Source organism: Ailuropoda melanoleuca, chromosome 8 (genome assembly GCF_002007445.2).
Source record: "Ailuropoda melanoleuca isolate Jingjing chromosome 8, ASM200744v2, whole genome shotgun sequence".
NCBI lineage: Eukaryota > Metazoa > Chordata > Mammalia > Carnivora > Ursidae > Ailuropoda > Ailuropoda melanoleuca.
The window spans coordinates 1,161,918-1,173,710 of NC_048225.1; positions in this window are offsets into that span (position 1 = coordinate 1,161,918).

Here is an 11,793-nt window from a genome sequence, read left to right on the forward strand (position 1 = left end):
CTCTACCTGTAGGCATTTGCCTTCATAGAGAAGATGTGGAAGGCACTCGCACCTTAATATTGGAAGGAAATAAGTAGTTCTGGGCAGACTGCACCTAAACCTATATATGGGGAACCATATTAAATCACAGCTTTTATTTCTAAGAAACCTTGTACCACTTTAAAACATAACAGAGGGTTGCTAATGATCACTTTTTTTCAAGTCTTATATTAACTTTTTAAAAAAGATTTATTTATTTATCTGACAGAGAGAGCGAGAGAGAGAGAGGGAGCACAAGGAGCAGGAGAAGCAAAGGCAGAGGGAGAGGCAGGGAGCCAGATGCGGGGTTCGATCCCAGGACCCCAGGACCATGACCTGAGCTGAAGGCAGACGCTTCTGAGCAACCCAGGCGTCCTCTGTAGTTAACTTTTTTATGTTAAGGAAAGATGTTTCATGAGTTTAGCAGGATCTTGAAAATGAAGTTACTAAACTATGAGCACAGTTAATTATAATAAAAGATAGGAGAAAGGACGGAAGTGAAAAATAAAAGCAAGACTGTCTCAAGAGCTAAGAGTAGCATCAGAAGGCAAGAGAACTCGGCAGAATCTGGGTACTTCTGTGGACTCCCTTGGTTACACTCGGGGTGGGGGAGCGGAGAAAGGCGCCGGGGCCAGGGAGTGCTACGGCGATCACAGAGAGGAAGGACCACGTAGGTGCTCGCTGAGTTTCCCTCTTCTCTGTGAATGTGAATCTGAAATTAAGTTAAAAATATAACTACCTTGTGATCTTGCAATTGCACTACTGGGTATTTACCCCCAAAATACAAAAACAGTAACTCAAAGGGGTACAAGCACCCTGATGTTTACAGCAGTGTTATCTACAATAACCAAGATATGGAAGCAGCCCAAGTGTCCACGGACTGATGAATGGATAAAGAAGATGTGGTGTATATACAATGGACTACTACTCAGCCACCAAAAAGAACGATGTGGATGGAGCTAGAGAGTATGATGGTACGTGAAGTAAGTCAGTTAGAGAAAGACAAACACTGCATGATTTCACCCATGTGTGTAATTTAAGAAACAAAACAAATGAGCAAAGGGAAAAAAGGAGATAAACCGTAAAACAGACTCTGAACTCCGGAGAACACACTGCTGGTGACCCGAGGGGAGGTGGGCGGGGGATGGGGCAGTGCCCCTGTCGTGATGAGCACGGGTGACGTATGGATGTGCTGAACCGCTACCTTGTACACCTGAGGCTAAAGCTACACTGCATGTTAACTACACTGGAACTAAAATAAAGTAAAATACAATAAAATAAAGAAGGTATTTTCAGGAGGGCGGTGAGTAACCAGGCCCCTGCACCCTGTACTGGCTGTCGCCTCCGGAGTCTTATGTTTCCGGGTTCAGTGTTTTCAGAGGGTTCAAAGGATCACCAGGTACGCTGAAGCAGTAGTGTGTTCATCTGTCCATCATGAGATCGTTTATCCTTCGAAGAACACTTCTTGAGCACCCACTGTATACCAGAACCCGTGTTACATGGGAGAAAACAGTTTCATCCACTCATCTGCCTGCACACGCCCACCGCGCTCCGGGCACTGGGAACCAGTCCCTGAAGGTCCCTGCTGCCGCAGGGCACACAGGCAGGTAAAAATGTAAGCCACGGTGTAAGAGTCACTGTAGCAAAGGGTGTGTAGAACACAGCAAAGCCCCTTGAAGCAGTCAGGACGGAGGACGCGATGCGGCTGGGAGAAGAAAGGCTCTGGTTGGGGTGGAAGGACGAGTGGTTAAGCGGACGGAGGAAGCCGGCAAGGTGGACGAGCAGAAGAAGGGCGTCTTCAGAGTCGGGGAGGAATGAAGAACCAGTGGGCACAGGAGAAACTGCTAGAGAATCTAGAACTTTCCAACCTGGAGAAGAGACTCACGGCTGGGGTACTGTTATTTTCAAATACCTGAAAGTCTGTCGTGTGGACAAAGGAATCCCACTGCAAAGCACAAAGCAGAAACAACCCCCGGGGCTACGAAGAAACGTGTTGAGGGTCAGCGTCAGGCACAACCTGCAGGGACTGGGAGGCCTTTTGCAGCAGTGCGATCAAACCACAGAAAACACGCACACACGACCCCGGGCCGAGCACCGGCCTTTGAAGCCACGCGCGACGAGCTCTTCGGCTTCTCTGAGCACGAAGGTCGGGTCCCAGCACTGTGAGAGCGCACCAGCCGGTGCGGGAATCCTGCAGAAGGGTCCCTGACGACTGAACCCTGCCTCCACGTGACAGCGAAGACACTGACGCCCCAGAAAGACGCACGGCCACTGTAAGGCCCCCCCGCGAATCTGTGGCTCCACGCGGACCAGAATCGCCTCCTCCACGCCCTGTGAGGTGACTCTTCCTCCATATCTCCCGGCTGGCTGCTCTGAGGTGAACCCCATCTCATGAACCCACATCAGCAATGCCCGCGGCACAGTCGGTAAGGTCCCGGGAGATGTGCCACGAGAAGCTCCACTGCTAGACAACAGGGGATGGGTGCGCATTTTCCATGATTTTCCACAATCACAGAAGGTGGCTTCTCCAAAATACAGCGAGATTGTTCTCTCCACCACGGAGAAATACATGGCAGACCAACGAACAACAATGAAGAGGCGATCACAGAAGGGATACCTGCTCGTGGTTATTAGGGAGAATGCAGAGAATGAAGTAAACATGAGAACTCCGGGTGACTCTACAACCAGGCGGCTACCATTTTCCTGTTGGGAAAGCAGACTTTCAGGCTTTTTCCGTCGGCTCACACACACACATTGGAGCAGCCAGTGGGCGCAATGTGTTCAAACCTGTTCCTCCCCACTCCCACCGTACAGCATGGACTTTTCTCGGCAGGGTGCTCCCAAGTAGGTTTGTAATCTATATAACCAATGTTTGTAGGCCAAACATCTAGCTGGTTTCCTCCCCCTCCCATCTATAAGCTACGGTACAGTAAAAAAATCTTCTGCAAATTTGTTTATTCTTTAGGATAAATTCGTAGGCTTAGAATTGGTGGGTGAGAGGAGATAAGCATTATTAAGGCCTTTAAATAAGTCTCCCTAAATGCCTTCCAGAAAGGGTTCGGCCAGTTTATATTTCCTTCAGCAAAATACAAAAATCCTTGCTTCCCTGTACCTGTATCAGCAATGGGTCCGACCAGTTTTAAAAATCTGTGCCAATCTGGGAGGCAGACATGTCCTAATTGTTTCAATGCACATTTCTCATTTGGATTTACACTTGACCGTAACATCCATAGGTCAACATTGAAAATAGGGCTGCAATGGAATGCCTACCCCACAGTGACAAAAATACACAGCAGATAACGCAACCTCTTACAGAAGCAAAATCCTTTACGTGTTCACCTTCGTGTGGTCTGGTTGTTGGGTGCTTCCCCGGACTGCGGGTCGCTGCGAACTGCGCACAAACGGCAGGCAAACACACCAGCCCTGCTCTCAACGAGATCCCAGTCCAGGTAGGAAAACAAGTATGTAAACTGTGCATCAGAATACAGTGTTGTCAACACTCTGAGAAGAGTACACACAAAGTGGCTAGTGGCTCAAAGACGAGCAGGAAGGAGGGGAGGTTTCTCCAATGAGGGGGGCCCACAGTGACGGCAGGAGGCAACAGGCAGGCAGGTGCTGCGGCTTTGGGGCAGAAGGGAGAAGTTACGACAAACCCTTCTTACATCAGCAAGACCAGGCTTACTTCTACCAATTCACATGTTCCGAGTTAAAAAAGTCGGATTTTCCCTTTTCCGGCGGGTGGCCTGCCACAAATTATGTTTCAATTACTGTATAACGTGAGTCCAGTTGATGTAACCATCTTACGACCAAAATTTAAAACCAGTTACCAGAGAAGGAACAAAGATGACTCCCTAGTAAGTGAAGAGGCGAGCAGTGAGAGCCATCGACGCGTCCGTCCCTCAGGAAGCTGTTTGTGAGGCTTCTCTGGATGGTTTATTTTGTGGTTTGCCTCTTCCAGTGAGACAGCATCCTTAGACATCATGTCAGCACGAAGCACTCACGACTTATTCACCCGACATGACTTCGGAGTCTCGAAGCCGTTTCCCAATGATCCCAAATGCCCTTCTTGGGATCATGCGATTTGGTGGCTTCGCATGTTTACTTTCCTTCCCGCCCGGTGACAGGTTTCCTGGCACATGCCGGAGCCGACATTCCAGGACCCTTCTTTCCGTGAGTCAGGCTCATTTGTGCTGTGCCATTCCACAGACTCGTGCCTGGAGGCCGGCACGTGGCAGGTGGTCTCAGTTAGTGTCCCGCCAGCGTCAGGATGCGCATCGACCCAGCTCTGCTTCCAGAACGGGGGAGCAGAGCTACACTCATCTCAAGGCAACAGAGCTGGGAAGCGGCACAGGCAGGGCTCCCCACGGATCCCGCTCGGAGCCCGGGGCTCTGTCCACGCCTGCCTTCCTCCTCCAGCTGCCGAACTCACGCTTTCAAACACCGAAGTCGCCCCCTCTCAAAACACACCTTCATCTGGTCTCACCGGCTCTTTGAGAACCCGACTCGGCCATTTGGGTCCCTACGACTCTCCCTCTCTGGACGCCTATGGCGTGTTGCTCAGTACTCAAGTGGCACTAGCTCAGAAAACGCTTCGTGGAGTAACATGAAAGCCCTTCAGGGCTGTGCTGCGGAAGACGGCTCTGGTACCGCTCAAAGTGACACTCCACTCAGTTCCACAGACACAGCCGACAGCCGCCTGTGAGCCGGGCCAAGTACGCCGGGAGCCGAAGACACGGTTTCTCCCTCACGAATCTTACTCAAACCAGAATGCAGACATAGCCATGTTGATGTCCACAGGTGCACATTGGTTCATTCACTCACTCATGAATTCTGCAAGTAAACTCTTTAATTTACTGGCCATGTGCTGCCACTGGACACAAAAAAATCAACAAACTGGGGCCCCTGTCTTCCCAGTGATTTGCAGTTTTAGAGAGAAGACAGACACAGATGTTTTCATTCATTCAATAAACATCTATTAAGCCCTTATTATTGAGTGAACACAGAGGGGGGAACACGTGTGACCTACAGATTCTCTGATCCCAGAGCTGTTTCGCCACGGGGGTATTGGAATCCTCAAAGGCAGAGACTGGGAACGATGCTCTCGCTTATCCTACATGATACAGGGCCACAGCTCTAGCCTCAGCCCTCATTCATTCATTCATTCCTGCTTCTATTCCAAACCTCCCTTGGCAGTTCTTACAGATCCTGCCCATCGACACCAACTCCAGGTAACGAAAGGAAGACAGAATGACCACAAAGCTGTCACTCTAGTACACACATTTCCTGCGCTCTTCAACTAGGTCTCGTTCTGTTCCACCCTAGGTCTCGTTCTGTTCCACCCTAGGTCTCGTTCTGTTCCACACTGAAACAACGAGCTGCTTCCTGGCTTTTATAGAGAATGAAACAGAAGTTTCTAAATAGATCCACATACTTTGTTCACGTTGGACAGGGCAAGGTGCAAACGTGGAAGGAGTGATTTTCAAAATACGCTCGTCAGAAAGCCGGAGCTCGTCTGAGGTGTCTCAGAAGTGACCTGGATCTCCCACTTCAACCACAGCATGTCATTTGACTTTATATACTGTGCTTCTAAGTAACATTTCATGTGCAAAACAGTCCTGCTACTTAAAAAAAATTTTAAGCAACTGGTTTAAGAGAATCAAACAGTATAAGACATTCCAGCATTTTGCCTTTATAATTTTTATCTTAAAAAAAAAGTCCCCGCTATGAGGTCAAAATGATCCACTTTTAAAGACAGCAAAAGCCACCAATGTTACGCAGCACTCAGTACTTGGTACCAAGTACACTTTAGATTGATCATTTCGTTTAGTCATATTTCATAACCCTTTGAAAACCATTTAACTACACTGCCCCACAGCCACAGAATAAAACAAATTAGTTTATATCACTGACATTAAAGATGAATTTCCTAAGAGATTTGCATTTTTGAATCTAGCTGATTTAGTCGATCAACTTTTCCCCATTGATTTGATTCTATTACAGTAACAAGCACTCAATGAATACAAACCTCTCCTACACAGTCCGACTGATGTTTTTCCAGATGGCAATACAGCTAATATTCACTGCACAATATTTCATTTCATCCTCAAGACAGTCCTATGAGGTCATAAGATCCTCATTCCACCATGTACAAGGAGGGACCCTAAAAGAACTGAGGGAGAAGGGTCCTGTGTGCACACACTTTCTGGGTGAAAAGTGGGGAAAAAAGAGAAGAGGACCCTTATTCCAGCAAGCTCCTTTCACCTCAAACTTCTTGAACTGATACGAGCCAGACAGGAATATGTGTCCATGGATCCTTCTCCACTCCAGTAACAACAAAAAGCCTAGACCTCCTTTCTCTATGGGTAGCAACAGGCAATCTCTACCAACCGCTCTTGATCATGGGGGGAGATGAACACGATTTGGGAGACAAGTGGGGGCAAAGATGGCGAGTTGGAATCACCTCCACAACCACTCTTACACGTTAATAGGAGAGCCTTCCTTCAGGGGAACTTTTTTGCAAAGGCACCAATTCCCTCACTGTTTTCTCCCCCCTCTTAGCTCTGTCTCTTTTCATACACTATGAATTAGCCTAAGTAGCAAGCCCTGTGCTGGGCACTTGGAGGTGCCAGAGATAAATGAGTCAGGATTTCTAACCTTGGGGGAAAAAGACACTGAAATTGAGCACAAGGTATTACGTGCTGTAAGATGCTATACCGAAGCTTTAGGCAAGGGCTATATTCTACTCATCTTTGTAGCCCCAACTCTTACCACAAGTGACAGCACAAAGTTACGAGCTCTCTACATTTCCTGAATAATGTCCAGAATTCCTTCCGACTGGCTTCAAGCTCTCTTATGTACCTACGTGGGTGGGGGCACCGTATCAGATCTTAACTGCAGTAAGCTACACCTGTTTCCTTGTACTTTATATGCAAATATTCATCAACTCCATCCTAGATGCACTGAAACCAACCATTAGCCTTATTTGATGCTTTCCCGGCAACAGAAAACATATAATGGACACTGAACTTGTCACTTGAGAAGCAAGTGCATTCCTGGATTGGGGCCGAATGCAGGTTCTGTTTGGCTAAATTAATTCCAGTTACAGCCCTTCAGAAACTAGAAGCAAGCCTGCCCCCTAGTGCCAGGACTGCAGAACTGAATCACAGCAATTCCCAAGTAGCAGAAGGAAGGAGTGCTTCAGACTTTCTTAAAATGTACAGCTGTCCGGCCTCAAAACAAGGCTTTGTTCCAGGAATGGAGTGGAATTCGTCCTTTAAATCTAAGTGCCACGTGCACATGTACGCTTTCAATCCCAACTGTTAAACCTCCGGGCTTCCATAACACGATAGAGAGTAAGGGTTCCTGCGTGTAGAAGACGGGAGCATTCCGTCTCCTCCTGGGAAATCACAAGTCAGCCCTAAATTTCACTAATCATGCATCTTCAGCGTGGTTTTATTCTCTGCTACACTCACTCGCTCAGTGATCTCATCATGTCCTGACATAAAAGAGGGCTATACACCGATGACGTCCAAACACAGTTAACCCTCCAACGCGGCCATGAGGGTGCCACCCCCACGCCGTCAACAACCCACATGACTTCTGGCTCCCCCAAAACTTACCTATAAGAGCCTGTTAACCACAAGCCTTAGTGATAGCACAAACAGCCAATTCACGCACATTTATACATTGTACGTATTACACACTGTATACCTGAAGTCAGGTAGGGGAAATGTTTTTAAAGCATAAGGTAAATGCATTTATAGTACTGAAATGTATTTATCAACAAAAAATCCACATATGAAGTGGATCCACACAGTTCAGACACGTGCTGTTCTAAGGTCAACCATGTATTTATGTATCCAGCTCAGACCTCCCCCGCCAACTCCAGAGTCAAGTATCTACCAGCATGTCCTACATGCCCCGGGGACATCTAATAGGTCTATCTACTATAACACGTCCCAAACCAAGCTCCTCAGCCTGCTCTTCTCAGTCTTCCATTAGCAAATGGCTGCTTCATCCCTCCAATGTTTCAAACCAAAAATGTGAGTCTTCCCTGGTTCTTCCTTCTCACACGCCTCACCCAACTCATCTGCGTAGACTATCAGCTCTACCATCAAAGTAAACTCTGAATCCATCTTCATTGCCCTTGGTCTCAGCCAAACGACATTTTTTCATCTGGATTCCTGTATTACCCTCCCATCTAAAGTGTCACCTTCCATCCTTGCTTTGATCAGAACCCTAACTGCTTCCCACCTCCCTCTATGAAAGCCTATCTTTAGAAAGGCCAACAAGTCCCTCTATGATTACCTGCCATCAGGTATGATGACTACCCCCGATCTCTCTAACCCAACTTTCTAGCCCTGGCCTCTCCTCTGTCCTTGCTCTCTGCAGTCAGCGATCTCCTTGCTAGTCTTTGAAAACACTAAGCATACTAGCAGCTCAGGGCCTTAACATGTTACATGTAAGCTCTTCCCCAGACATGCAAACGGCTCAACGGTTCACTCTGTCAGTGCACTGTTTAAAACAGCGATCTTATTATACTCACACACTCCCCAGACCCTTTCTTCGACTTATTTTCGCTTATTTACCTTGTCATATGATAAACTATACACACACACACACACGCACACACACTCAGGCCTAGAACACTTGATAGCACATAGCAGATGTTTGGGATTTACTGAAATATTTAGTCCCAGAGGAATATGAAAAAGCCTGATTATAAAAAGAAATGGGAGACTAAAACAAGAAACCCCAACAGTTTCAGTTTACACAAGATAGAAAACCTTGTTTAGAAAAACTATTACAAAAAATTATGTTTCTGTTCACATACCAAGGTTATTCATTGAACATTTACTAATAAATGCTATGGACAAGGCCCTGCTTGGACTTCCTAAGAATTCTGGTAGGTGTTACTGCTATTTTACCTGAGGTGAAACTGAAGAGAACACAGGTAAAGTGATGTGTCTGAAGGTGATGTAACAAAATGTGGCAAAGAGAAAAAACCCACCCAGGTTTCTCTGGTATTACTTCCAAAAACACTCAATCTTCAATCCTTCAAGGAATGATATGAATCCAAAACGGGTCGGGTTTCTGCACCTATGAGTCTGGATTCATTTGCATGACAGAATACAGCTAAAATACTCGAGGTAAACTAACAACACTCACAAAAATTAGTTTTGCTAACCTTGATGAATTAATGATAGGAAGTCTCACATGACAAGCTGTTCAAGTAAAGTATTAGTCCTTCATCTTTTGTGGTTCAAACCAACTGGCGGCAATCACACACAAAAGCAAAATTCTCCTTTCACCTTCAGACATGGGAAGAGCTGCTACGCACAATCTTGTTTTCTACACGGAAAAATATGGGTAACAGTTCGCACACATTAAGTCACACACACACTCACACACACACTCACACACATATACCACTGAATTTCGGGTAAATCTGGCTTTCAACACATCCATTTTGCTCACTGCTATTAGCTTCTAAGTATGGTATTTGGTTATTTCATAATATCCACATTTTGAACTTAATACTTGAAACGATCCATGGAAGGATTTTCACTAATACCCTAAAGCTAACAAAGCCAAAGCGCCGAAGGATAAAACATCTTCAAAATGATAGAATTCGGGAGGAAACTAAGAAATTTTTAATGAAACTATTTTAGCTCTTCCATTTATGGACCATAGATCCATAAAATAAATACAAAAAAGCTCCACTAAAATGGACACTGAAAGATAACATTCTATACTCATATTAAAGTCTAACCTTATCATATATTTTAAAGAATACTTAACACATGGTAAACCAGAACTCATGCAAAAATGAGCCATATTACAAAAGGCCCTACGAAATGACAAAGCACACAAAATAAAGACAGAATGTTTTAGTAACAACTGGTCTAGAAAAGGAGCAAGGGAAGCACTATCTGTACAGGGGTCAAAGGACTGTGAGGTGGATACAGCAAACTTAAGATGCTTTATTAACACTGGTGTTTGGGGGGCACCTGGGAGGCTCAGTCGTTAAGTGTCTGCCTTCGGCTCGGGTCATGATCCCAGGGTCCTGGGATCGAGTCTCTCATTGGGCTCCATGCTCAGTGGGGAGCCTGCTTTTCCCCCTGCCTGCTGCTCCCCGTTTGTGTGTGCACTGTCAAATAAATAAATAAAATCTTAAAAAAAAAAAAAAGGACTGGTGTTTGGGTAAAGGTAAATAAATTGCGCGTTAAAAGCTCTTAAGATTTGCTCCAATGAAATAGAAGTTCACTAGAAATTTCTCTGTAATGACAATTCGCCTAAGCTGTGGGGCTGAAACTCAGCTTTCCACAATCTTTAATCTATATAAATTTATCATACGAGGGAGACTGTTTTTGGGGTTTCCGCAGTACCACTCATAGGTAACTGGGACTGTCAACAAGAAAGGCCAAGTCTTAAGCAATCTCTTTTTCTGGTCGTTATGAAACATTTATGAAACTAACAAAACTACACTCATTAAAAATTATATGATCCAGAATATTTAATAATTCAGACCAGCATTTCCTATTGAGGAATCAATGAGATTTTGCTGTTTTTCTTTTCGGAAGGGAAAACGAACTGTTCTTGAAGGTTTCCTTGTAACAATTTCCAGTGCGACTCAAGAAGTAAGAGTTCCGCAGGAATTCTTTAGGCGTAAGGTTAAGAGGTTACTGTGCCTTCTCTCCTAGGTTAACGAAGAACTGCATTTAAATTCTGTATTAACATACCTAATTTATTTGACACTTCAGTTATCTGATAAACATACGAGACATGCCACAAAACTTCAGGCAACAGGAGCCTTCAAAGCCCAAACAAAACTTTATCACATTACGAATTATCACAGTTTTAAGTACACTTCTTCAAGAAAGCAGTAAAACAAATTAAATCAGCATTCTTATGATTTGCTTCTCAAGCTGACCACAAAATATATTCCAATAAATCCATTCATAAGTTCACATGAGCAATTAGACAGAAAGGACATGTTTTTTTGAAGGAACACTCAGTTCACAGTGAAATGTTTCACCACAAATACACTTCTTGTGTTCAGAATCTAAGTTATTCTACATAACCTGTATGCCTTAAAATTCTCCTCTTTCTCCTCCCGTCCCTGCACAAAGTGATGGCCCTCAATATTGTTAAAGATAAATTTTTGGTTTTCTAGATGTAAAGGCATTTGCTGTAACAGAAACAGTCCTCAGGGTCAATCTCACAGACCACAGAAGGCTCTCACCTCTAGTTTGAGAAACACTCATCTAGAGGACTTCAAACAGAGTAAAAACCAAATCAACAAAACCTATGCATTATACAGAGAAATACTATTACTGTCAAAAATGTATTCCATCAAGAATTTTACTGGAAGCATTTTAAAAAACATTAGTCATTAGACCATAGAAGACACCGTAATGCAGATCAGCACATGACAAAACATCATTTCTTCTCTTTCAGGCAAAACTGTGGTAGCTGTTTAGAGACAACACTGTGTGACCCGAATCCCTGGCAATTTCCCGCAGAAACCAGGCCTTGTCACAAAGTACTGGCTCCCAGGGGTCAGGGGACATGCTCCGCATCTTCGAACAGCTGAGGAGCCACACCCAGCTCCATTTCCTCCTGGTAGTGTTACACTGGTATGTATGCTATTCTAGAAGCACGTCGTCTCCAACTATAAAGCACCAGTATTTCATCCTATACAAAGAAAATAACTCAAAAATTGTACAACAGGATTCCCGGGAAGGCACTGGAAGCTAACTAATGAAAAGAAGA